This window comes from Petaurus breviceps, unplaced genomic scaffold (genome assembly GCF_028583685.1).
Source record: "Petaurus breviceps papuanus isolate PSGF00001 unplaced genomic scaffold, PetGlider_PUasm1.0 90792, whole genome shotgun sequence".
Lineage (NCBI taxonomy): Eukaryota > Metazoa > Chordata > Mammalia > Diprotodontia > Petauridae > Petaurus > Petaurus breviceps.
Window position 1 is genome coordinate 7,664,510 of NW_027187347.1, and position 23,420 is coordinate 7,687,929.

Consider the following 23,420-nt stretch of genomic DNA (forward strand, 5'->3'; position numbering starts at 1 on the left):
AAGGAAGGAAGGAAGGAAGGAAGGAAGGAAGGAAGGAAAGGAAGGTGTAAGGAGGGAGGGAGGGAGGGAGGGAGGAAAGAAGGAAACCTTTTGCTACATAAACACAGTGAAACAAAACATTCACACATTGGTCCAAAAATGAACTTCTCATTCTTCATATTAGTTCATCGCCTATTTGCCATGAGGTGGGTAGGAGTCCTCCTCAATTGTCCTCTATATTTATAGCTGATCATTTAGCACGTCAGAATTCATAAGTCTTTCAAAATTGTTCATTTTTGCAGTGTTGAAGTTTTCCCATCAAGTACGGGGGTAAAGCAAAAACGGCTCCCTTTCCCCCTATTTTTTGACAATTTCCAAAAATAGCAGTGGGTCAGTTAAGTGGTGCCACAGTGCAGATATAAAGGAACAGACAGACTTTCACACATGAATGTTTACAACAAAGCACATTTTTACAAATGCACACACCTGCTTTTCTATGAGGAGCTCAATAAGCCTCTCCAAAGTAAGCCAATTTTAAAATATTCAATGATGTCAATAAATCAACAAATATTTATAAAATAACTACTATGTTTATCTACCTAGCTGGGACAGGTAGAAGTAGGTGTAGGACATAGAGTGCTGGGGCTTGAAGTCAGAAAGATCTGAGTTCAAATCTAGACTCAGACATTTGCTAGCTGTGTGACTCTGGACAAGTCACTTAACCCTGTTTGCCTGTTTCCTCATCTGTAAAAGGAGCTGGAGAAGGAAATGGCAAATTACTCCAGTACCTTTGCCATGAAAACCCAGATGGTGTCATGAAGGGTCAGATACAACTGAAATGACTAAACAACACTATATGACAAGAACTATGGTTGGCAATGATACAGGTACAATAATTTAAATCATCTTTTTTTTCCCCAAAAAACTCATACTCTAATGGAGAAGACAACAAGTACATATATAAGCATATACAGAATAAAGTATAAATAAATAAATAAAGTATAAAGAGAATTGACTCACTAAAAAGTAGAGAGAACATAAAATTCAACTGTGCTTGTGTTAAATATTTTAAAAATTTGATTTGATCAAACAAAACATATTGCTGTATTAAAGCATGAATTCTCACCCTTCTCTGTGTCATAGAGCCTTTTGGCAGCCTAGGGAAGCATTATACCCCTTCTTAGAATCATGTTTTGTTTTTGTTTTTGCTTTTTGGAGGGCAGTTGGGGTTAAGTGACTTGCCCAAGGTCACATGGCTAGTTTTTGTTTTAAGTGTCTGAGGCCAGATTTGAACTCAGGTCCTCCTGACTCCAGGGCTGGTGCTCTATTCACTGTGCCACCTAGCCACCCCTAGAATCATGTTCTTAAAGCATAAGATAAAGTACATAAGATTAAAAAGGAACCCCATTGAAATATGTAATTTTTTTCCACCCAAGTCCTCAGATCACCTGAAATCTATCTTTATATCTCCTGATAACAATTTATGAGTCCTTGAAAAATATGGCAGTAATAACACTGCTTGACCTTCTAATTATAAATATTATGTGTTACAACCCACCAATCATATATATCAAGTGATACATAAAACAAAGAAAAGACTTGGTACCGAAAGATTTTGCCCCTGACCGAGAATGTCCAGGGCAGAGTCAAAATTCAGAGTTAGAACCAAAAAGACTTGGCAATTTATTGGATATGAAGGTGAGAGTGAAAAGATGAGAAGGACTCTGAGTTTGCAAAACAGGTTAACTGGGAGATTGGTGATGACCACAACAAAAATAGGGAATGCAGAAATAGGAGTGGGTTTGGGAAAAGGATTTTGGCTTTGAACCAGCACACTACCCAGCTAAAGGATAATATATATATGGCACTTAAAGATTTGTAAAGTATTTGCATGTGTTAGCTCATTTGATCCTCACCACATTCCTGTGAAGTAGGTGCCATTATTATCCCCATTTCACAGATGTGGAAACAGAGGCTGATGAAAGTTAAATGACTTGCCCAGTGTCACAACAAGGAGGAATTTTAACCCAGAACATCCTGATTCCAGGTCCAGTACTCTATCCACTGTGCCATCTAGAATCAGAGTTTTCACTAGCATGGAACTTTAGGAGCTTTCCCTCAGGGCACTGACATATTGGGTGGACAGTGAGTGTGTGCTTGCACCTCAGGAGGAGTAGTGCCTATGGCAATTACCTTGCCTGTGATACATCTACCTTCCATAACCTTATACTTTCGTTATCATGGTACCTCTCTCAAAGAGCTGCTTTCCTCCAAGTCCCTCAGGGAGATAAAATATGGACTTCCCTCTGTCCTAGGGAAGTCATAGCCATGGTCTCACTATCTCTGTCTCCTGTACCCTCACTCTTACATCCTGCTTCACCTTCACCTCTGTGGGTTTCTTTATGCTAAGCTCATTATTTGTATCCCCTTAAAAATCTTCATCTCTTTTCTCCATTAAAGACATGTCCTGATGCTGCACCACAGAGAGAGATTTCCTCCAGAATCTCAGAGTTAGGAGAGATCTCAGAAGCCATCTGGTCTAAACTTTACTTGACAAGATTTCTTCCAGCCTTTGACAACTTTCAGGGAGGTCTTCACTGACTCCAAGGAAGGCTTGTTTCACTTTAGGACAGTTCTAATTTTGGGAAAAAATTTTTCCTGACTTTATGTTTAGTCTTCCTCTATATAACTTCCATCCATTGCTTTTATATCTGGCCTCTGGGGGCAAGCAGAAATTCCATCACTCTCCCATGTGACAATTCTTCAAATTATTGAAGGCACTATTCATCCTGGCTTTACCACTTACTAGCTGGGTGATCCCAACCAAATCATCGTACCTCTCTGAGCCGAAGTGTTCAATCTCTAAAATATAACAATGTTTTAAAAACAAATGTTAAAAATTGTCTTTACATGCAACTGGGAAAAAGAAATACAGGCAATGGGCTATAGAAGTCTATCTTGCCCTACAAGAAAGTAAGGGGGAGGGGGATAAAGGGTGGGGTGATAGAAGAGAGGCCAGACTGGGGAAAGAGGTAATAAGAATGCATGCCATCTCAGGGTGGGAGGGAGATAATTTGGAACTCAAAATCTTGTGGAAATGAATGTTGTAAACTAAAAATAAATTAATTAATTATAAAATAAGATAAAACAATGTGCTTATAGGAAAGCACTGGGTTTGGAGTTAAGGGAAGCTGAGTTCAAATCTAAATTCTCCCACTTACTAAGTATATGACCTTGAACAAATCTTAATACACACCTTGCCCCTCCCTCATCTGTTTCTGCCCCAGGTGAAAACATTTATAATTACAGTTCTACTAACTGGTGTCATACCTGTGTGTCATTAATGCATCATTCACCAACAAGCAGGAAGTTATGGCCATTATACTTACTTGTATAAACAAAAAGAGGCATCCAAAGTTGAATTCCACTTGCCCAAGGTTACAGGACATTTCTCTGAGTAAGATTAGAGTGTATGAATGGCTTGTATCTCTAGATCTAGAAGTATGCAGAGTAATACATGAGAATCTCAAGCATTGGAGCATTGGTAAAAATAAATATGGGAGAGCTTCAAGTTTCATGTGGAATCTGAGAGCAGACAGACTGATCACCTCTGGTGCTGCCCTTCTGTGATGGTTACTCACCCAGGTTGTTGCAAAATGAATACTTGTTTTCATGTTTCTTCTTGTAAATTTTATGAAAGGCTATTTGTGAGGAAGAAGGGAGGAGATGAGTAAGGGAAGTAGGGCTTCTCCACAGCTTCTCAGAATTCTTCCCTGAGGCACTGGAATGAAAGAGCTATTTTTTTTCCCCAAGGAACTTTTATTAGCTTTATTTTTCCTCTTTTATCCTGAAGAAATGAATGGGAGTGAGAGTGATTGACAAGATGACTGAGTTCTGTTCCTAGATTTGATAGCAACTTTTTTTGTCCTTAGAGATCATTTCAATTTCCCCACAAACAAACAGAAAATGAACAGTTACCCACCCATGGCCTTACTCAATAGAAAATAATCTAGCAGTAATGTTGAGAGCTTGACTTCCATTTCCTGACAAAATTCTACAATGTGGCCTATGTTGGGAATGTGAATCTGTACCAATGCCACCTGGTAATCCCTCTACCCAAAGAGTTATGGACTTCTGCATTGGAAATAGCCCTCATTCTATCCCTTCCTCCATCTTATTTCCAGTATTTCTAGGGGCAACTATGGACTGACCCAATGAACCAGAAGAATACAGGAAAGGGGAAGAAAAGCAGGGAGAGGAGGTGAATGGTGTCCTTCAGAAACCTAAGATTGAGTACAACATGCCAAATGAATGAGACATCCTTCCCAGGAACTGGGAAAAAGGGGGCATATGGAATTGATCACCTTAACTTAGAGAGGAGGTAAAAGAAGAGACTTGATATGGAAGGGATAGTAGAGAGATGTTCCCATAATCACCAGAAGAAACCATTTCAAGGCATTAAGACCCAGGTAAAAGGGCAAAAAGTGTTTAATGGCCCAGAGACATTCCAAGCCCAAGCCTGCCAGAAAGGGTGAGAACTTTCCAAACAGACCAGAAGCACATTGGCCCTGGCCTTTTTCTTTTAAGAGATACGACATCATCTTTATAGATAAGAACACTGAGGCCCAAGGGTATTAAATTACTTGCCAACAGAAGTCATTCAGGATACAAGCTTCATAGTAGAACTTGAACTGCGTTCCTCTGACTCTATAGATGCTGTACCAAGCTGTGATTAGATCAGTCCTTTGCTCAAAATCATCAGTGCCTCCTTATTGGGTATTAAAAAAAAAATTCCAAACTCTTGGTACTACCATTTAATGAGCTTCAAGTGTTGGTTCCCACCTTTGGCTCTGCCTTAAAGCTCCAGTTTTATTTCATATTTTTTCTGTTTGTACATTTTATGTTCTAGACAAAATGGACTGTTGGCTTTTTCTTAATCTTGTTCCCAGTTCACTCATCTCCACAAGGGGGAATGGGGGAAGGGAAGAGAATAAGCATTTCTATAGTACCTATTATATACCAAGTGGGGAAGTTAGGTGGCACGGTAGATAGAGTGCCAGGCCTGGAGTCAGGAAGATTCATCTTCCTGAGTTCAAATCTGACCTCAGACACTTACTAGTTTTGTGACCCTGGGCGAGTCAACCTTATTTCGCCTCAGTTTTCTCATTTGTAATATGAGTTGGAGAAGGAAATGGCAAACCACTACAGTATCTTTGCCAAGAAATCCCAAACAGGGTCTTGAAGAGTCAGACACAAATGAAAAATGACTGAGGAAATTGAAGTTAAATGATTTGCCCAGGCTCATACAATTAGTAAATGTCTGAGATTGGATTTAAACTCAGGTCTTCCTTGCTCCAGCCCTCTATCCACTACCACTAAATTGCCCACCTAAGGAGCTCTTTCTCCCTGCAATTCCCCCCTACTCCTTCCCCTTGCCTTGAGAACACATTCCCATCTTCTCTCTGCTTGTTGAAACCTTTATCATCCTTCAGGGACCACCTCAGGTGATGGCTTCTCCATGAAGTCACACCGGACTCCCTCAACCTGAACTAAGGACCTCTTACAAATCATTAACCAATCTACTAAGATGTGGGGCAGTTTTGAGTGAGGCCAGGAGAGGAAGTAACCACATGGACCAAATCAATTGTGGATGCTTCAAAGTTTTGCGGAAGCAGATGACTTGATTTAAAATGACAAAACAAATAAACAAACCTCAACAACCATAAATTCAATATACCAATAAATAATAATTATTATAAATAAATAAAATAATTATAATGCTGATATAAATGAATGAATGAATGAAAGAATAAATAAATAAAATTCAAATAGCACCATTGCTATGGCCTAGATATACCTGACTTCTAGAGAGATCCTTTGACTTATTTTTGCCTTTGAATAGTTATTTCTTTTCTTTTCTTTGTAACAATATTGCTGATATCTAATTGACTTTCCCTTAGTCTGTGTGCCTGTGTGTGTGCATGTGTGTGTGTGTTTGTGTATACGTATGTGCACATAGGCCCCATTTGTTACAGGAAGGGCCTATTTAGCATATTTCCCTCCTTCATTCTCTCTCCTTCCTTCTCCCTGCTTAAGATTTAACCCAGACGTGTTGGAGAGTCATGAAGGTTCCTGAAAAACCAAGAGTACCTTGGATTAAAACCCTCTCTCTCCTGTGAATAAGGAATGGGTCTGTTCAGGATTTCACAGAATCTAGAGCTGGAAGGTCCCTTAAAGGTCATCTAGTCCAATACCCTTTTTCTGTAATTGAGGAAACTGATACATGGCACACAGGAAGGAAGTAGCAATGTTGGAGCTGAAAATCAAGTCCTGTGATTAATGCATTGCTTCTTCCATGCTGTGCCCCTTCTTCTCTTTTAGTGATATTTTCTGTTCTTACAATGCCTTTATTTCCAGTAAATCACTCTCTTCCCCAAAAAGCCGCCTCTCTAAGAAAGAATGAAAAAGAAAGATGGAAAAACTAACCAACACAACAACTGAGTCTGACCGTTCCAACTCTAGTCCTCCAGCTCTACAAAGAAAGGGGAGAAGAGCATTTTCTCCTGTCTCCTTCAGGGTCAAGATTAATCTTGTCATTCACTATATTCAGTTTCATGTGGTTGTTTTTCTTTCCACGTATATTGTTATTGTTGTTGCACATATGCTGCTTTCCTGGTTCTGCTTGACTTCAGTTTGCATCAGCTGATGAAAATCTTTTCCTGTGTTCTTCATATCCACCATTTCTTATGTCATAATAGTATTCCCTTATATTTCTTTATCACAATTTGTTTAGTCATTCCCCAGTAAATTGGCTTCTACTTTGTTTCTGTTTTTGTTTGGTTGGCTTTTTGTTTTGGTTTTTGCTACTAGGAAAAGTTCCATTTTAAACACAGGGTGTCCCCAAAGTCTTAATGCAGTTTTAATATCTATGACATTGGAGAAGCCATGCATTTTAGGGTATATGGTGGTACCCTGCCTTTTAAGGCTTGAAATCTAAATGTAGTCATCTTCCCTTTGATACCAGGGTAAACTGGCCAAACATAATAATGGGAAGGATTCAATTTCTAATTCTTTTTTTTTATTTTTTTTTTATTAAGCAATCAGGGTTAAGTAACTTATTTCTGGGTGTGGTGCTGAGTGTCTGAGCCCGGGATTCGATCTCCAGGTCGTCCCAACACTGGAGCCGATGCTCTTACTCGCTGAGCCACCTGGCCGCCCCTAAGCAATTGGGGTTAAGTAACTTGCTCAAGGTTACACAGCCAGGTGTTTCTGGGTGGGTGCTAAGTGTCTGAGCCCGGGATTCGATCTCCAGGTCTTCTCAACACTGGAGCCGGTGCTCTTACTCGCTGTGCTACCTGGCCGCCCCAATTTCTAATTCTTTTAGTGGCAAAGAAAGGGAATGGGGCAGGACCTAGAACTTCTTTACTCCCTTCTACTTTGGCTGCAAAAAGAAGTCATCAAACAATGATCCAACCTTGCCTGTGCCAACCTTACCCAAGACCAAGAGAAGCAGAAGCCATAGAGATCCCTGTTCTATGCCCCTGCATCAGCTGGGTTGTTCTGGGTGTGGTGGGGTTTGACAGATGGAGGCTTTCCAGAAGACCCAGGGGTTGTTGCCTTCAATTCCACTAGTTCCCCCATCTGACCTTCTTTGCTGGAAGGGAAATTACATCACAAACAGAGAAGCCTTTGATACTACAAAAATCCAGGGATTTGGGTGGTTGTCAAATGTCTTGCTGTGACTTAATTGGCATAGAAGCATCCCATTGTCAGGTACTCTAATTCATAAGAAAAGTGTTTGTATTCTCAATGCTTGGAAGGTAATGCAAGTGTGAATTTTAGTGTGAAAAGCTGAATCATTCATCTTTTTTTTTTTCCAATAAGAAAACTCTTGTTTGGAAGATTCTGAGAGTGTAGTTACCCAGAGTCCAAATATATATATTTAATTTCTGGAGTGAATGGATAGTTAAATTAATAACTGGGTTACAGAAGCCTAGTTCTAGGTCTTGAAGGAACCACAAAACCTTCATTTTGTAGATGAGAAAATTTTGACCCAAGAAGATTAAGTGTTCTACCCAAGGTGAGATAGATAACAAATATGTTGTTTATTTTGCTTTTTGGAATGGGGAAGGCAGGGCAATTGGGGTTAAGTAACTTGCCCAAGGTCACATGGCTAGTTTTTGTTTTAAGTGTCTGAGGCCAAATTTGAACTGAGGTCCTCTGACTCCAGGGCTGGTGCTCTATTCCCTGTGCCACCTAGCTGCCCTGATAATAACTATAAGTTAAGAAGAGATTCAAGCCCAGGTCCTTTACCTCAAGAGCCAATGTTTTATTTTTTCCACTGTACCATGTTATTAATAACTTTCATTTAGATAGCTTCTGAGGTTTAAAAAGCACTTTTCTATTGTCTCATTTGAGATTCATGACAACCCTGTGAAGTAGGCGCTTGTACAATCTGAATTTTATAAATGAGGGAAATGATGTTGAGAAAGCTTAGAGACTTGCCCAAAGAACTTTTACAGCTATCTGAGACTGAATTTGAAACCAGCTCTTCCTGACTACACATGTAGAACTTTATCCATCATTCCCCACTTCTTGTAAAACATTGACTAAATTAATACTTAGTAGCTGCCCCCTTCCCCTCTGATATCTGCAGAATGTATATCTTTATCATTCTGAGAAACAGCATATGACAAGAACCTTTGGTATGTCAAAAATGCTTTTGAGATGTCTTGTTGAATCTCAGGGTGAGTTGACTGTGCTGTGTTCCAAAAGTCTCTAAGTAATTCCAGGAAGTTGGCCTTTTCTACCCTATGTTGTACAGTTAAGGGTGGTCTCCTTTGAAACAGGGTGACAAAGAGGATTAATAAACTGAAGTTGTCAGAGGTTACTGAGATTAAGATATGCTCTGCTCTGATCCACGTTTTTTTTTCTCTTTGTTTAGACATGCTTTCCCATGGTGTCTGCTTATGCCTGAACTCTAACTGCTCCTTGGGTTTAAGTGAGAACTACCACATGTGTAGCAGCAAGCACCCCAGCATCCCCAGGGTGGCTGCCAACACATGTTCTTAGATCTGCTTTTCTAAAGGAAAGCGACTCAAAATGGGTTAACAATCTTGCTTTAATCAATCAAATATATCATTTACCTAGTTCAGGGGGAAAAGTCAGCACCCCGAACTTCAGAGTATACAGACAGAAACATTTCAAGCAGACAGGCCTCCAACTGTCCAACCATTACATCCATACCAAATCACAGTTAACAGAGAGGGAAGCATCAACATCTGGGTTTTTCAAAGCTGGGGGGCTCTCAACAGCTACCCAGAGTCTCATCTGGTCAAATCACACAACACTTCTCAAAGTGAGCCCCAAAACAAAGTCTCGCATGAGGGATTATATAGCCTTCTCCTGGGTCAGAGAATATAACAACCCTCTTGACCCACTGCCCAATCACAAAGTATCTCTTGAAAAACAAGCCTCCCACCACAGGCTCTGGGTGCACTTAACCTAGGGGCAGGGAAGATCTTAAAAATTTACATTCCCATAACACCATGTTTCTTCCCATTGGACATAAAGTCAGACATCTCTAAGAAGACATTTTCTTTTCTATTTTTCATACACATATTTCCTAGGAAAATTCACAATTCCATTACCCTTATAAAGCATAAAGCAAAACTAGATTAAGTTTTTGCTCCCATAGAAAAGATTCAGATTCTTGTCCCAGGGTCTTGGGACCAGGACCTATAGCACTTCCTGTCATAACTTCCCTTGAAACTCCAGGGACTATGACAGGAACTAGACCTGCTGTGGGACTGGGGGAGGAAAAGAGGTAAGGGTTATTTGGAGACAGTCCAAGGAAGGTACCTGGGAGGAAACCCCAAGAGGTGGTAGAGAATAGGAGGGGGTATGGGGGCAAGGTTCAGAAAAGTAAGGGGTTGGAGAAACAGGAGAGGTTTGAGGAAGAATAATGGGGTGGCCAGTGATTGTGAGACTCATAATTTAACCATGATTTCAGAGAACTGATGATAAAGAGTGGTACCCACATCCTGGTAGAGAAATTATGGGCACAGGATCAGAAAAAGATGTATATTTTTAGATTTGGATGATGTACAAAATTTGTTTTTTCTTTATCATGCATATTTGTTACTAGGGTTTTATGTTTTGTTTGCTTTTTACCATGATGGGGATGCAGTGAAAAAGAGAGACTATAAATATGTCAGTTTAAATACGCATATATGTGCATATGTTTATATAAAATATATTAATATTAATTAATGTATTGATCATATATTTATAATGTCATATATTTGTTATATATAAATAGTACAAACTATATTAATAAATATTAAATATATATATATATGTATTTAATCAAGACTATTACTACCATTCCCTCTTCTAAAAACAAATACAAACACTTGGGACTCAGAAGGGATACCTCCAAAATCTAGGTGACCAGCTGCTGTACTCTACTGGGTACCACAATCTCATCATGAGGATGGGGGGTAGGAGGCAGCTGGAATGGGAAACTGAAACCCAGAATGGGAGTGGGTGGCCCTCAGAAAGTCCAGAGTGGGAAGGGCACCAGACAGTGTAAGACAGGGATTTTTTCACCTTGTCTCCCACAACTCCATCCCTTTTAAAGTCCTTTGATGATGAATTTAGATTAATTCAGAACTGAAAGACAGATTTCCTTTTGGAAATCTGGGCGATCTCCCAGAGAGAGAAGAGTACTCTGGTAGCTGACAGGGGACATGTTGTGGTGACAGTGACCATGGCTGTCGCTGTCCTCACACTGATTTCAAGGATAAGCAGGAAAGGGCTGGTCAGGAAGCAGGCAGGGCCTGGTGACTCTCACGGATCCTTAGAATTCCAAAGCCAGGAAGGCAGAAGCAGGAAATAGGGCCTGGAAGTTAGGGGCACTTCAGAGTATGAAGCTTCCCTAATAACTTGGGGAGTCATTTTTTTGTTTGTTTTTAACAACTGAAACTTTCTCAGAAACTTTCATCTCCTCAGCACCTCCTATTCCCTGGGGTCTTGCCCTACTTCTAATTGGAGAGAGTGGAGGGCTGAAATTGGAGACCTCTTTCCTGATCCTCCACCATATAAGAAAGACTCTCTGAAAAATTCACTTCATCATTTCTGCAATCATGAATGATTTTTTTTTCTTTTTTGCATAGAGCATTGGTCAATATTTAGTCTGATGTGGTTTTATGTAAATTTTTTTTTTAATTTAAAGGGAGCAGGGAAGTTTATAGCAAAAATTTGGGGATAACCTTGGGTAAGTCACATGATCTCACTTGGACTAAAGATATTCACCTCTGAAATGAGGAATTTAGATCAGATGATATTTGAGGTTCCTTCCAAATCAAAGTCTTATGGCTAAGACCTACTTACATAATCCTCCTAAGGAAGGAAAATGAACAAGAACTTTAGGAATCTAGTTACCAATCTAGCCTGCCTGAAAACAAACAAACAAAAAACAACTTTGTAGGCAGGCTATTCAATCATCATATAAATGAAAATTTTATTCTTTTAAAAACAAAAAAAAATAAAAAGTTTGTTTAGAAGGGCTAGCCATGACTGGATTTCCTCAGACTTCCTTAAAGACTTCATCTTTAAAAGCCAGACCTTCCAAGGCCACAGAGTTTTTAATCTCTTGATGACCTGACTCACTGGGAAACAGATTTAGAGTTGGAAGGGACATTAGAGGCCTTTGGGTCCAGTCCCTCTATTTTAGAGGTCAGGAATCTGAGGCTCTCTAAAATTAAGTGACTCTACCAGGATGTCTAGACACAAGTGTCTAGGATGGAATTTGAACCCAGGCATTCCTAACTCCAGGTTCAGTATTTCATCCACCACAACACTCTGCCTTTCATAATAAGCCAAAACTTAAACTACCAGATAGAAAATGCCAAATGTCCAGTCTGTTTTTCCACTATGATCTAATCTCAAAGCTTGAACATTCCATCAGGTTCAGAAAAGCCAGAGCTTTTAGGAAAAGTTTATCAAATTTTCAAGATGACTATTGGGCCCAGGACTCTCTTTTAGACTCCGTGTGTCCACACTGGCCCTTTCTACACCACATTTACCTTTCTGAGGATGTAATGTGGTGACTTCCCCAGAGCAGGGAAACAACAAATGTCTGCTGCATGAATGATGTTTGTACTAGTACAACAATGCTGATGGTAAATGAGAATCACAGCTCATATTTCTTTTAGAGAATTGTTAAGTTTTACAAAGTATTTTCCTCATAACCACTCTGAAGTGGGTTGTGCAAATACCATCATCCAATTGTGAAATTAAAACTAGTCAGCTAGTTAATCCCCTTCTTTGTATAGTTGAGAAACTGAGGCCCATGTGTCTTCACCATTATTTCCCACTCAACTGCTTTCCTGGACTTTATTATCTCCAGAAACTAATGATTCTGCAAGATAAAATCAACCCAGAAACTCTCATCTCCTCAGCACCTCCTATGCCCTGGGGTCCTTCCCTACTATAATTGGAGAGAGTGTTGACATTGGAGACCTCTTCCCTGATTCTCCACCATATAGGAAAGACTCCGAAAATTCACTTCATTATTTCCCATCCTGGGCTTCATAATCTCTAGAAATTCAGTATTTTGCAAGATGGAATTAACTCTAAAACTCACCTTTTCAGATCATCTCTCTCCCCAGCTGCAGAATTTCATCTTGTCCCTGTGCTGGTAACCTTCCTCCCACCCAACCCCAGCCCCCCACCCTCCAACCACTGTGTTTTCAGCTTTTTTCTATATACAATTATTCCTTCTCATCTCAACTTTCCCTATCATAGTTTCAATATCTCAGGGGTTGGAATAAGAAATTAAATGGGAATTTTTTGAGAGTTTTGCAGAAGCCACAGAGGACAAGTGAAGGCCAGCAGATGACATAGAATCTATGACCAAAGAATTAACCCAAATTTTATAATAAGGTGCTATGAACACTCCATAAAAGAAAAAGAAGAGAAAATCAGACTTATATGGTACAAAGGGAGGGCCAAAAACTTTTACGTGGATTTTCCAGATCTCAAAGGTGCCATCCCCTTAACCCCCAAGATACGGAAGAGATAACTATATTGTCTTCTTTCTTTAGATTTGGAGCTACTTGAGGGCAAGAACTGCCTTTTGACTTCCTTTGTATCTTCAATCCTTGTTCCAGTACCTGTAAAATCGTAGGTGCTTAATAAATGTTTATTAGATGAACTGATGATGAGTGAAGTGAGGAGAACAATGTACAAACTAACAGTCGCATTGTGAGATGACTGACTTTGATAGACTTGGCTCTTCTCAGCAATACAAAGATCCAAGACAACTCCATAGCCTCACAATGGAAAATGCTGCCCACATGCAGAGAAAGGACTTTGGAGTCTGAATGCAGATGGAAGCATCCTCTTGGCTCTCCTTTTCTTTTGTTATTTCATTGTGTTTCTTCTTTCTCATGGTTCTTCCCATTAGGTCTAATTTTTCTTTCCATCATGACTAATGTGAAAATACATTTAATATGAATGTACATCAGATTGTACACCATCTTAGGGAGGGGGGAGGAGAGGAAGAGGGAGAAAATTTAAAACTCAAAATCTTATGGAAGTGAATGTTGAAAACTAAAAATAAATTAATTATATAAAGAAATATAAATATTTATGGGCTCTGACTTTGCCAAAGGCCACACGGATAGCTCATGGCTAGGCTAGGATTCAAACCAAGGTCCTCAGACTCCAGAAGCAGCATGGATGCCATTGATCCACTTTGCAGATAAAGGGACTGAAGCTCAGAGTCAAGGGCTTGCTCACAGTGCCATGGCTAGTAAGTGTCAGAACTGACATTTGAGCTCAATACTTCTGATTCTCAGTCTAGTCTGACTTTTATTTATTTATTTATTTTGCTTTGGGGAGGGCAATTGGGGTTAAGTGACTTGCCCAAGGTCACACAACTAGTTTTTGCATTAAGTGTCTGAGGACGGATTTGAATTCAGGTCCTTCTGACTCCAGGGCCAGTGTTCTATTCACTGTGCCACCTAGCCATCTCCTAGTCTGACTTTTTTGGGGGAAAGGGGTGAGATAATGGGGGTTAAGTGACTTGACCAGGGTAACACAGTAAGTGTCTATTGTCTGAGGCTGGATTTGAACTCAGGTCCTCCTGACTCCAGGGCCAGTGCTCTCTCCACTATGCCACCTTGCTGCGAGCCCCAGCTCCCCTGACTCTTTCTGATACCATCATGTTGGAGTGCATTCTTTGGACATAGGAAGAAAATGAGAAAGACACTGGAGAGAAAGCAAAGATTGACATTAGTCTTTGCTAACTTCTGCCTTTTGTGTGCTTCTCTCTAAGTCAATGTGACTTTACCAGGGCGCTCTCCATTCTTACTCCCCAATTTCTCGTTTAAAATTAAAAAAATCATTTAAACTCTTGCCTTCTCCTGGATAGGTAGGGGGAAAAAAAGACTATCCAAGACTCCTTTGACTCTAAATAACTCTTTACCAAAACACTTTGACACTTTTGGTGAATTCTTTCTTTTCTTGGTGCAATTATTCTTTCTAACATCACAGATGTCATCCTATGTGACTCTTGTCCACATTTTCCTATAAATTCTCCTTGAATATAACATTAGGGGATCGTTGTTTTTTTTTTTTTTTGTATGCCCTAAGACCCAGAGAGATACGGAGGTGTCTCAGTGTGCTTGCTAAGATAGTCAAGGCTCGTGCTGAGTTAGCATATCTTTGCTGACTGGCCCTTCCAATGAGGAACAACATTGGGGAGGGAGGGGGGAGATAGCAAGCACAGAACTCTAATATATAATATCCTCGTGGTAGAAGAGTGAAGTGAATAGAAAGAGACATAGTTATGGCATAATAATTGATCACAGCTGCCTCCCCAAGGGGTCAGTGTATACCAGTGGATCACATGTGATGCACATTGAAAGGAAGGCACTGGGTCATGCTCCCAGCTAAAGCTGGGCCCCCTCCTATGTACTGCAGGCTTATGTGAGTTCTTCCCTCTCTCACCTCTAGTGGGAAGCATTTTAAATGAGAAACCAGCAAATTTCTCATAAATGGGTGTTGTAGCCAGTCTATATGGACCAAAGATAGGAAATGCCTTCTAATCTCTTTAAATATCGTATCTCCACACCTTGGAAATGATAATACAACTGCTTCTAAAACAACTTCACATGTTCCCTTTTCCTCTTTACCTCCGCTGGTTTCCCTTGAGTTAATATGCTAACATTAAAGGATTTACCCAATGTGCTGATGACTTATCTATCACTCCTTTCATCACTCTGGACTGTCCATTTGATATCTCTAATGTTCTAATGCATCCCAAGTGCACTTCTTTCCCAGGCTTATATGTCCTTGATGCTATCTTTGACAATACTTCTCACATGCAAGTTGTCATTGACATATGGTATTGCCTGCTTACATCTATAATGGCAAGGTGAAACAGCAGAAATGCATTTGAATCTTCAAAACAAAACAAATAAATGAAAGAAATCTTTCAGGAAAGCAATGCTTCACCCTTCAACAGCACCTGGATGGAGAAATCGTCTGGGTGCTTTAGGAAATGTCTGAAACCTTCTAAGTCACACTAGCATATAGCTTTGCGTCATGGAAAGAACGATGGATTCAAATTTCAGCTTAACAATTTACAACCTTAAAGACCTTGTCCAATGTCTTCAGACTCTCTAGGCCTAGGTTTCCTCATCTGTAAAGTGAAAAGGATTAGATTAACTGATTCTCTTAGGCCTCTCAGGCCCCTTCCGAATTTGAATCTATGATCCTATGACTTCTAACCTACCTATGTTGAAGGTGGCCCCTTACCGTGTAAAATTAGGTTAAGTAGAATTTCCACAAATCCTCTTTGTCAATGAACATTTATTGAGTTGAAAATGTAATTGTATTCTATTAACTAAATTTTTTCAAAGTTTTATTTTACATTTTTCTTTAAGTCAGATTTTAAAATATGGGAGTTTCTCATTTAAAGTTATAGGGTTTTTATATACTGTTAAAAAATTATGCTATCAGGATACGCTGCCCTATTTTCTCTATTTACCAGTATTCCCATTGCAGAGCTCCACAAAGACTTATTTATGGGTACAGTTATCCCTTTCTCCATCAAAGTTTTGATATATCTTGGGTTGTCATAAGAAATTAAGTGAGAATTTGGGGGAGAGTTTTGCAGAAGCCACAGACGACACATGAAAGTCAATAGATGAAAGAAAAAAGTTTATAAACTCAAAAATGCATAATATATATATGGCATTGTATAATATAACCCAAAAATGTATGATAAGGTACTGTAAATACCCCATAAAAGAAAAAGAAAAAAATTAAGACTTCTCTTGTAAGGGAGGGTCAAAAATTTTCCAGATTGCAGAGGCACTGCATTCCTAACCCTTGCTATGTATAACTGTACTTTGACAGAGAGTTGGAGAAAACAACCACTGAACTGGTCAAGTTAGAGGATAAACTAACTGTGTGATAAAATATTATCAGTAGAGTTCTACTGGAATTAATGTGACAATACTCACTGATAGCTAAGGAATCATAAGATCATAGGAATGAAATGGAATGGACGACCAAGGTCACAAAGCCCAGAAAGGTAAGTTACTCTCTCAAAGGTATACAGATAGGTAGTAAGAAGCAAAACAAAAACAGAATTCAAACCCATATACTCTGGCTCCAGATATAACACTTGTCTCACTGCACCATGATAAGAAAAGACATTTAATCTTTATTGTAACTTTGATTAATTAGAGTATTAATTATTAAACAAACCTTGGCTAAATTCCCGTGTTCCAAAACCTAATTAGAAGCAAAATCTCCTTGTCATGAGCACATCTGACTCCTGCATTTATGACCACTCATCAACATCTCCCTTCAGAAAACATTAAAGAGACATGTTTTCATCACATTTCCTGTGTTTGTTTTCTTCTCCCTTACTCATCCAGTGGCAGTGTAAAAGGGAAGAAGGGGAGGTACTTAAATGAAATCTGCCAACCCAAGTTTAATACTACAGGAATTCAGGTCAAGCTACTGAACAAACAACAGAGACCTACATGAGGTCTTTCATTGACTAGTCCAAAGAACCCACTGTTGAAGAGAGAAAAAAATAAGCTGTCAGATGAAATTTCCTCCTTTTTTTCCTTTTCCTTTAAGTTTAATGGGCTCAAACCAACAATGACATCTTTGTTAAAACTTTTCGTGAAATATTTAGCCCAATGCTGGTGCGGTCTAAATAAGCTGGCCAACAAGCCCCAGTTGATAAGTCTAAAGGATGAAGTTCCATTCTGTGGCAGAAATCAAAGTTGATTTTGTCAGGGTGTATGTAAACAGCTGCCTTCTTGATTCTTGGTAGCAGGAACTCCTGCCTTTTAGATTTTTCCTTGTGATAGAAGACCATTAATCCACAGCACTGACTACAATGGGATGACTATTTTGTTCCATGGTCGCTATCACTGAGTTAGAGCATTATCAAGGCAGCTGCCCTATTTAGTTTTTACAAAAGATTAAGGGGTTAGCTGAGCAACAGCTGCACCAGCTAGGATAAAACTAAGGTTTCCAAATCCTTGTGCTTCTTTCTAGGTGGTCACCACATGCAGGGAGCCTATGCAACTCTACCCAGCCGTTGTAACTTGAACTCAAAGAAGAGGAAATTGGAAACGAACGAATCATTTCAACAGGTATTCATGCCCGCTATTTACTGGGCATTAATTCATTCCTTTGTATTCACTGCTCTAAGGGCTCACATGGAGATGCAGGATATGTCCCTGCCCAGCAGGTCATTTCACTCAGGTTCAATTTCACTGTATCAGAGAAATGTTGAGTCAGCAGGGATCTCAGGGGCCATTTGGTTCAACCCATTCACAAAAATAATCTCCTCTGTAACATACCCAAGAAGTAGCTACTCACATTCTGCTTGAAGAACCCTGAAGAGAAGGAACCCATCATTGCTTGACACATGCCATTAAACTTTTGGTCAATTCTAATTGTTAGGAAGCTTTTCCTCACATTAAACTTTAATTGACGGGTTTGCAACTTCTAGTCATTGATGCTGGCCCTTCCCTCTGGAACCAAACAAAAGTTTAGGTCTTTATATGACATCCTTTCAAATACTTGAACTACAGCTTTTATGTCTGTCTCCTCCCCACCTCCACTACCACCACTAATTAGTTTTCTCTTCTCCAGGATACATGTCCAGTTCTTTTCACAAATTTCCATATATCATTGACTCAGGTGCTTCACCATTGTGGTTGCCTTCTTTGGACACTCTCCAACTTGTACAATGTCTTTAAACTCTTTCATTATTGTAGACCAAATTGTTACTTTGTTATTGAAGACCAAAATGACACTGTGACCTTGAGGTCAATGTACAGTGTGCTGACTCTGGCTGTTCTGATCAATATAAGCTCAGAAGACTCTACCATAGGTTGGCCACAAATAGTCAGTATGAATATTTGTGATGGAGATGTCTCTAAATTTGCACTTCTCATGTTTCTTTTGAGCTATTACAAGAGTATTTGGGATGGAAATGTCTTTACATTTGTATATCTCATATTTCTTTTGAGCTACTACAATTCTGAATTACTTGTAGAGCATAGTGCTTTCTCTGATGTGGGCACACCATGCCAGACAGTCCTTTGCCAGCATCAACACTGTCTCACAAGCGATACCAGAGTTCTTCAGAGAAACCTTGAGAGTGTTTCTTGTGTCACTTCTTCTGACCTCTGTGTGAGTGCTTGCCTTGTGTGAGTTCTCCATATTTTAGGCAAACATGCATTTGGCATTCAAACAACATGGCCAACCCATTGGAGTTGCACTCTGCTGTAGAGTTTAAATGTTTGGCAGTTCGGCTCGAGAAAGAACCTCATTGTCTAGTATCTTATCTTGCCAGGCAATCTTCAGAATTTTCCTAAGACATTTCAAATGGAAGCGGTTCAATTTTCTGGCATGATGTCGGTAGACTGTCCAAGTTTCACAGCCATACAACAATGAAGTCAGCACACTGGCTCTGTAGACTTTCAGTTTGGTAAGCAGCCTAACATCTCTTCTCTCCCACACTTTACTTTGGAGTCTCCCAAACAATGAGTGTGTTAGCTTCATCATTTCTATGTACATCCCTGGAAAATATATTGCCAAGGTAAGTGAACTTATCTATAATATTTGACATTTCTCCATTTGCTGTAACCAATGGTTCACCATATCAATAGTGTGGTACTGACTGGTGGAAAACCTCTTTCTTTCTTTGGTCAGGTCAAAATTAGCACCAGCAGCAGAGAATCAACACATAATTTGCTGCATTTCCACTTCAGAGGCTGCATTGAATGAACTTCAGATAAGGCCTGGTTTCCTTAATCTTGAAATAAGTCCTACCTCAAGGCTTATCAAAGTCATTATAAAGAAAGCACTTTGTAAATGTTAAAGTGTTATAGAAATGTTTTTTTTTTGTCGGTATATGAACCTCCCTAGATTAAATAACTACAAAATATAAGAATATGTCAGGAAATATTGTTAATCACTTACTATGTGCCAGGCACAGTGATAAGTCTAGGACAGAAAATACAAGCAGAAAAAAAAAGAAAAGAAAAGAAAAAATGAAAAATTTTTTAAAAGGGTGGCTAAGTGGTACAGTGAATAGAGCACCAGCCCCGGAGTCAGGAGGACCTTAGTTTAAATCCGGCCTTAGACACTTAACACAAAAACTAGCCGTGTGACCTTGGACAAGTCACTTAATCCCAATTGCCCTCCAAAAAAACAAAGAAAGAAAGAAAATACAAGCAGAAAGAAAGACAGCCCCCTACTCTCAAGGAGCTAAATTCAAATAAGGAAAGACAAAATAGAAAAGGGAGTTGAAAAGAGATGGGGAGAAATGAAGGTCCCCCGTATGGGAGTATTGTAAAGAAAGTTTCAGATGGTTGAAGAGAAACACAGGCTGGAGAGCAATGAAGTCATAGCTAGCCTGGGTCTCCTCTTTAAAGTCAAGGTTGTGGGAGGAACCAACCAGTCACAGGAAGAGGTGGAAAAGACTGAGAGTATTTCCAATGTGTGAAATCCAAGGGTAGATTTGGGGAATGGCGAAGGGTGCAGAGATCTCTGCAGCATTGTAAAGAAAGTCCAGGAGAGTCAAGAGTGCAGCCTGGAACAGAAATAACCCAAATACTAATAATCTAAGAGTCTTAAAATTGTATAAATACAAGAAAACAATGAAGAGACAGCATAGGGCAGTTTGTGTTCAGCTTTCCATTACCTCAAGAGTTGGGAGGAGTGAGAGAAAACTTCAGGATCAGAATTTCAGGAAGCAAAGTACATCTAATAAAACTGTTAAGATCCTAGGGAGAAATATATTAATAAAAAATTGTCCAGCTTGTATTACATCTATGTTCAACTGTGTAGGACCAACAAATAATGAACTATGGGAAATACTTTATATTCTTAGGAATGCACCAAGAATATGAAAAGTGCATCTGTCCTTTTCAGTCACTGACAGGTAATTGTCTTTGTATAGATCCTGTGTAGCTGGTGGTGTTTTACCAGATTTTTGAAGAAAGACTTAAAACTTTGGTCAGTTCATTCTCTTCCTATCAAGGTCCTGTCAGGCCAGCCCAGCTTCCAGGGAGACCAGGCTCATTTATTTGGTCAGCATATTCCTTTCCCAGTAGAATAAACTTACTCAATAAACCAAGATAAGTTTGCTTTGATAAGCAAAGAATTGTGAGGAAGAGATTTAAGATTGTCTTATGAGCGAGGGACAGTGCCTTAGCCATACATAACTGACTGGATGGATAGATAGATAGATAGATAGATAGATAGATAGATAGATAGATAGATAGATAGATAGATAGATAGATAGAGATAGGTAGGTAGGTAGATAGATAGATAGACAGAGCATTTATTAAGTGCTATTACTATGTTCCAGGCACTATGCTAAGCCCTAGGAATACAAATCATTTGCTCTTTGTTCTCCAAGAGGACCAAAATGACATTACTATGTTAGTCAAGTAACAGTGTGTCCAACTGGGGCTGATCAGACCAATACAAGCTCAGAATATTCTACCACGGGTCACAAACAAAAGAAAAGACAGCCTTTGCCCTATGGAAGATAATGATAAAAAAGGGGGCAAAGGGGGTAGAAAGAGAAGAAGAGGGAAAGTATATCCAAGTGGGGCAAGGTAGAGAAATAGTTTCAGAACTCAAAGGTGGTCAGGATTTGAAGTGAGTTCGTGGCTGGTGTGGGTGCTTCCTTAATGGAGATTTGAGAAGGAACCCACCCATTGGGGAAAGAGGCACAACCATCCTAAGAAGAACCCTCATGGGGGAGGTACAGAGGTTGGCAGGGGAGCCATGGGCTGGTAAGAACGTGAAATAAGCATGGCTAGCCCAGATGTTTCCTCAAATAGAGGGTGGGAAGTACTACAAGGAGTTTCTGATTAGAAAATTCTTCTTTCTTGACTTTCTCTTCTTACAGATGTCAACAGGAAAACTAACTCAGTGAGCAAGGGCCACTACTGATTCACACTTTAGTATGAATTAATTAAATCAATTGTTTCTAAGCCTTTATGACCTGAAAAGGAGAGTTCAGTGATTTTGGAACGGAGAGAGATAGGGATGTGTGTCACTCTGGGGATGTAGAGAATCAAAGGACCAGTGGGGAATCACAGATTGTGAGGGTAAAAACACTAAAAAGAGGAAGAAAGGCAAGCAAAGAAAAGGAAATTGAAGGCCACTGAAATCCTACTTCACATTTACCAAAGGTTGACTCTGCTGGAAGAAGGCCATGCACAAATCTCCATAAAAGTTATGCCAACATCTCCTACTCAATGGGATAGACCTGTCTGGAAAACTTCTTTCATGCACAGTCAGTGCATAGCCCCCCCTCTCCCTGGACAATTTCCCATACTTTAAAGTTGTAAAATTTAAATCTTTTCCAATTTTTGCTCTTTCTTACTTAATATTGATGTTAGGAACTATGTGGAAAATTTAGGCTAATTTTTAGTGCTGACCTTAGTTCCTTCATAGTTAACTTATATGTTATAAGATATATAGACTTTTATGTTACTTTCAAAAACCTTTCTTTCCTCTTTCATACTTACTGGATTCATCCCTCCCAAACCCACTGGCATTGAATTTACCTATAGCAACTGTGACCACTCATGTTCAATTATCCTGGTACAGATTTGTAGCTTTTCAGGGTTTGTTTTTTTTAAGTGTTCCTGATAATTAAAACTTAATCCCCAATTCATGACTGCTGTTGTCATCACCAAAAGACATTTTACAAATTGAGCGTAACACTACACAGAGAAAATAACATCAACCTACTCTTTGACCTCTGAGAATTTACCGTCTAAAAGACACCCTGTTGCAAACACATGTATACAAGACATGCAACTTCGCAGTCACTTCATTCCCTTCTGCATACCACTGTTGGATTAATCTCAAAAATCTCTGACACCTCAGATCATTTTCTGTCTTGGTCTTCCTAACGTATAACTTCTGTTATATCACTACCCTGTCCTAAGTTTCCCTATTCAATTAAAAGGACCATGTAGTAGCATAGAAAGAAGACCAAAAAGAGTCAGACTTATGAGCCAAGCCAAATTTTGCCTCTAATTCTCTATGTGACCTGGGCTTTAAGAGTCTCATCTGTAAAATGAGGGTGTTCGGATGAATGATCTCAAAGATTCCTTTCAAACTCTCAGGTCTATTCCAACACAGAGACTAATAGAGATTTCAATGAAGTATTGATTAAATTTGCCTCTTTCTGCTGTTCAAAGAGGTGATGAACTACAAGTGGGAAATGAGGAATATATTGTCAGACATGACCAATATGCTCATTCATTCTGCTGAGTTTTATTTCCTTGACGTGAGGGTGAGTTCTACTTACTGTGTAAGAAAGACAGTCATTGTTCAGTCATTTCAGTCATGTCCAACTCTTCATGACCCTGTTCTGCTGTTTTCTTGACAGCCTCACTGGAGTGGTTTGCCATTTCCTTCTCCAGTCCATTTTACATATGAGAGAACTGAGGCAAAGAGGGTTAAGTCACTTGCCCAGGTTCACACAGCTAGCATCTGAGGCCAAATTTGAATTTCAGTCTTCTTGACTCCAAGCTCAGCACTCTAGCCACTGTGCCAGTAACTAGAAAGTAACTTCAATGTTTAAAAGAAAAAAAAGAACATTAGGGGCAGCTCGATGGTGCAGTGAATAGAGCACTAGCATTGGAGTAGGGAAGATCTGAGTTCAAATCCAGTCTCAGACACTTGGCACTTACTAGCTGCGTGACGTTGTCACTTAACCCCAATTGCCACACACACAAAGAACATCAAATGAAAAAAGATAAATCTTATAATCCTACTTATTCAATTTCCTTTCCCACTTCTTCCACATGAGTTTCCTGTTCTTATTTGGTCAGTCTCCCTGTCCAAAAAAAAAATTTCTG